Source organism: Sarcophilus harrisii, chromosome 6 (assembly GCF_902635505.1).
Source record: "Sarcophilus harrisii chromosome 6, mSarHar1.11, whole genome shotgun sequence".
NCBI classification, from domain to species: Eukaryota; Metazoa; Chordata; class Mammalia; order Dasyuromorphia; family Dasyuridae; genus Sarcophilus; species Sarcophilus harrisii.
This window is the reverse complement of record NC_045431.1, coordinates 22,481,975-22,487,974: the sequence shown is the minus strand read 5'-3', so window position 1 is coordinate 22,487,974 and position 6,000 is coordinate 22,481,975.

Genomic DNA, 6,000 nt, shown 5'->3' with positions numbered 1-6,000 from the left:
GAACTTAGATAAAACATTTTATTAGTGCTTCTTAATTCTTATACACAAGTGGTTTCCAAGATTTTGAAATTCTTCCTCCATAGAAACTTTGATCTTCATACTCTCTTCTTTACTCCCATGACCAATATCTTAGTCCAGCCTCATCTTACGAATCTTCTGGACTATTGCAATAACTTAATTTCATGTCTTCCATTATCTACCACTGCATCTAATCCAATCCTTTATATGACTGCCATAATAGTTTCCATATACATACCTCTATATGTGTACTAAGTTATGAAAAGATACCTGTATCTGATCATTCCACTTTCCAGTCTCAACATATATTCTTTCTAACCCCTCAAATTGTGTGCTCCAGTCCGACAGATTGACTGTCCAAAACTAATGTGCATTTTCATTTTTTAAAACACCCAAATCTAATGGCAGCATTTTCTATGAGACTTTCTCTTATTTCCTCCAGCATGATAAACTTCTTTGCTTTTCCCCTTAGATTTCAAGTAATCTTTTGCTTTTTCAGCTTCAAAGTATATATATACATACATACGTACATATATACATATCAATATATATGTATATATGTGGATTTTTTTTTATTTTTTAATTTATGGAATAAATCAAGCATTTCTATAACATTAACATAGTATTAAAATAAATGATTGCGCATGAAACTGCAAATATATTATGTGCAACTTACTATTCCTTTTAAACATAAATTAAATTATAAAATTATCATGTAAGTTTTTTTTATCTTTTTTCTTCTTTCTCCCTACCATCGAGATGTCTACTATTAGATCCAAATATGTGAATAGGTAGATAGATATAGCGATATATAGATGACAGATATAGTTAGTTATGTGAAATCATTATATACATCTTTTTATTATTTATTACATATTTTATTATTTATTTCTCTGGATACATACTGTCTTGCTCTATATGCCTTTTGTAGTTAATTAAAATAACAGTTTCTCAAAGTTCTCCTAAACGCAATATGGCTATTACTGTATTTAACATTCTCTTGGTTCACTTTACTCTCCATGATTTGGTACAGCTCTATCCATAGCTCTCTAATATCATAAAGCTAATTATTTCTTATATAACACAGTAGTAATCCATCACAATCATATATCATGACTACTTTATTTATTCCCCAACTGACAGGTATTTTCTCAATATCCAGTTCTCTGTGAACACAAAATCTATTTTGAATTTACATGGACATGCAATCCATTATGTTAAAAGTTCAATAGTTCAACTGTATTGCATATTATAATGGGACAAGGACTGCATTTAGAGTCAGAGGACAAAGGTTCAACCTCATCTTTAGCACTTGGGCTTTGTGTAGTACCAAGTAATCCACTTCCATCAGTAAAAAATGAAAGAAAAAAAAAGGAACAAGTAAGAGACCTCTGAGCCTTCTTCTAGTTAAACTTTCCATTATGCTAATGCTCATAAAGGGACACTATGACTTCTTTTCACTGGTAATATGTGCTGACCATGTCTTCTCTTGCCTATTAAAAAGACCTACATGTCAAGAATCAGAAACTATTATTTGCAATAATTGGGAACTGGAACAGATAATGAGGATTCACATTATTTTCAAAATAAGAATTCCAATTATGAACCAATCACTCTCATAAAAGTTATGATAGGAGAAGTTGGTAAGAAATAGTAAAGGGAATTTCTTATTACTATTTATTCTCACATTGTAAAGATTTCATCCTTATCATTAACTAATTAAATTTGAATCAAACACATTGTCATCATGCAGATATAAAAAAAGCAGTTTTACTACATTTGTATATATTACTATATAAGTATGTATGTACTTTTAAATATAGTCATGTAAATAATGGACTATTACTATCATTAGTCAAAAGTGTCTTCTTACCATCCCTGAAATTTCAAGAGGTAATTGGCAATCTATTTTACTTATGTATGAAGTTAGCCTAACCAAAAGAGCTCCCAGGACAGCAGCAAAATTTTAAGTGCCACATGTTCACAAAAAACATCCCTCAACAATTATTTTTTCTTTTTGTAAGGTTTATTTATGATTTTTATTTTTATACCCTAACCAGTTCCTAGATATTATCCTATCCTGTGTTTAGCATGGTTACTGAAACAAAGGAGCATTTATGAGGTACATTTCTCCCTTTTATAGGGAGAAATAAAATCAGCCCATATCTGATTGTAGCTCTCAGCATATGGGATATTGTGTTTCCACTCCTCACTACTTCCTACCATTGCACCTTTCTTGCAGAATATATACACCACATGTCCAGACCCGTTCACTAGAGGATTTCGGTACCAGTCTGAATCTGATTATGGGTGAGGAGTGAAAGGGTGGAACTCACATGGATGGTCAAACAGGAGTCCATTTATTCCAAATCCTCTCAGCCTTATATATCCTAATACACTTATATAACAATAGCACACTGCATATGTGTTAACTATAGGATACTGGGCATGCAGGACCACATAAACAACTTGCTATTGTGTGCAAATGTCTCCTTGCCACTTTAGTATAATTGCTTTAATTACAACATAGCTTCTCATAGGCTGAGACACCCCTTGGGAGCAATCCAAAGCAGACACATCAGTAGGATTCCTTTTACTAGACTAAAGAGTCTTATACCTTGCCCAGGGTTCCCCATTACCTGCAGCCTACCACATACTACTACTACCTTTGATTCCACAAAAAAATCTTGAGGAAAAAGTTAATTTTCCAAATTTCACATGCATCTTAGTTCCTAAATGTTTCCTGTTTTTTTTACAACCCACAAACTAATCTTAGAATACATCATTACTTTCAAAACTCATAAGAATCATGAAACATTAAAGTAATTTAATATTTTATCCTCATTTACTGACATCTTAGCAAGGAAAATCTTTTTTTTTTTCATAGAATGTAAGCTCCTTTGGGAAATAATATGTTTCATCCTTCCTTTTTATCCCCAATATCTGGCACATAGTAGGCCCTTAATATGTGTTTACTGAATTGAATTGTTAAACTTCTGTATCAGGAGAACTCAAATATTTAGATGTATTCTCTTGTCCAAACTCAAAAATTCCTTCAAGCTTTCCTTATGTAATATTAATTCAATGGTCTTAACTATCTTGTTTGCCCTCTTCTGGGCACTCTCTATCTATTAATATCTTTTGTAAACTATTGCACTCAAGAATCTATACAACACTCCAAATGAGTACTCTGCTGGATTTATATCCCAAAGAGACTTTAAAGGAGGACAAGGGACCCATATATGCCAAAATGTTTGTGGCAATCGTTTGTGTAGTGACTAGAAACTGGAAACTGAGTGGATATTCATTAATTGGAAAAGGGCTGAATAAGTTATGATATATGAATGTGATGGAATATTATTTTTCTATAAGAAATAATCCTCAGATTGATTTCAGAAAGACTTAGACTTACATGAATTGGTGCTAAGTGAAGTCATCAGAAGCAGGAGATCATTGTACACAACAATAAAAAAATTATACACTAATCAATTCTGATGGACATGGTTCTTTTCAACAATGAGATGATTCAGGTCAGTTCCAGTGGTCTTGAGATGATGAGAGTTGTCTGAACCCAGAGAATATATACTGGAATAATTGCTGTCTAGGTGAAGTAGAGGGAAAAATTTTGGAACACAAAGTTTTTCAAGGGTGAATGTTGAAAACTATCTGTGCATATGTTTTAAAAATAAAAAGCTTAAAAAAAAGAAACTCCATTTCCTTTCTTTTCCTTTAAAAAAATGAACAATGGAGGCATCCTTTAATTCTAGAGAGATTACTTCATCTTTTCATTTAACTGAGCAAAACTTCAGAAACTTTTGGAATGAGCAGTGGACCCTTTCTCTTGTAAATGTTACTGGAACAGAAACAGCACTAGAAGTTTTGTCATGCAAGCAGAACCTAATGGCATTCAAAACCTCTTCTTCAATTGGAAATTCAGCTAGGAAAAAACAAAACAAAACAAAAAAACAACTTTTACTTGAGGAAAAGGTTCAATAGCTTAAGAATTGATTGATTTTAGTCTAAGAATACTACGGAAAAATTCAGTCTAAAATTTAAAGAAGAAAAAATTGTTGATGACATGAAGGAGAAAAAATTAATTCAATGTAGTTTCCAGAAAACAAAAACACCCATCAAAGAGCAATACTTTCCTCAGTGACTTGTATGGCTCCCAGTAAATATTGCCTCTGGTGGATCCTCACCAGGCGGTTTCTCTTAAAGTTTTATATAGTTCCTCAATAATAGCAGCTACATTACTCCCTATTGTAACTCTCCCTATAGTCTCCTGAAGTGCCGAGTTACTCTTAGCAGGTGGTATCGATATCCCTCTTCATGGCAATTTCTACAGATTTTCCATGCAGCTTTACAGTCAGCACTAGCATACTTCCAGATGAAATTATTCTTTATATAGAATACCCTTGAGATGGCCTATTTTTATGAGAAACTCAGTTATCTCTGCCTCACGGGGACAAGTCATGGAATGGACTTATAGCAATAAAGTTTCTCCCTCCTCTGAGATCAAGAAAACATGAATCTTGCAATTATCAAGATTTTAGTTCCTGACACAAATTGCTGATATTTTTCTGTAGTCTGATATCCATAATCTATGAGGTATTTTTTAGCAAAGCTTGTTCATTCGTTATAATGATGGTTTCACCAAAAAAAAAAAAAAAAAGATTTAACACAAAAAAGCAATGTGATAATGTAATCGTATTCAAAAGGAAAAACAAATTAAAATTTGGGCCATCCACACTGAGAAGAAAAAAATATTTAAAATGCATATTGTCTACATTATGGCATATAGTTAGATGAGATAGCCCATTGATTTTGTTCATCAATTTGTTTTTTGTAAAAAAGAAATACAAGTTAACTAGATCAAAATGGAGAACAAAATTGTTTTCAATTACTTCAAAGGGGAAATAGCTAAATGAAAATGAACTGGATTGGAGAGAAATTTGAGTGAATGTAACCAGTAGAAGACTATTCTAATAGCCCAATCATGTGGCAATAAAGGCCTGAAGTACAAAATGGAAATGAGTTATTGTCAAGAGTAAAGAGGCTGCTCTCCCTCACCCCACTCTGCCCAATAGATTAGATACATAGGGTGAGACTATGGAACTGGTGAAGACATTGAAACTGCTGGGGGGCAAAACCAAGATGGCAGAGAGCAGGCAAGCATCTGTGTGACCTCTTCCAAGCTTCCCTCAAATTAAGAGCCAATTAAATCTCTGAACTGGTTTTCGAGTGACAGAACTCACAGGTATTTGGAGTACAATAAATTTCCAGAAGAAGATACTGTGGAAGAAATTCAGAAAAAGGTCTGTTTTAATCTGACAGGGGGAGAGACTGCTAAACTCACATTGTATCATAGGGAACCCAAGACAGGAAGCCAGGGCTCTGTGGTATCAGTTCACTGGTAAATTTACTGCAAGACTTTAAAGCTGTTCTGTCCTGGTTGCAGAATGGTGGTTAAAGAGATTTGCTGTAAGACACTCAAAAGCCAATACACAAGGCAAAGAACTCAGGACTTGTTCATGCTTACTCAGCACTGGAAATCAGTCAGCAGAACTGTCCCAGGGCAAATTTAAAAGACCTATCACCCATTTGCCTTAAGAGCAGACCTCAATCTTTTAAAAAATGAGGAAAAAAGCAAAAAGAACTCTGACAATAAACATCTTTTATGTAGGAAGAGAACAGACCTCAAACACTGAGGCTTCTAAAGGCAAATCAACACCAGATGAAGCAACAAAGGTTGAAATGGTCCCCATTTCAAAAGGTTCTCTTAAAAGAATTCAAAAAGGATCTTAAAGGAGAATTAAAAGGAAATTGGGAAAGGAAATTAGATAGTGGCAAGAGGTATGGAAAAGGAAAACCAGAAATTATCTGAAGAAAACTATTTAAAAATTAATTAGATGAAATAGAAAAAAGGCATATAAATCCTAACAAAATTGATATGAAAAAGAAACCAACTCATTGAAAAAGAAA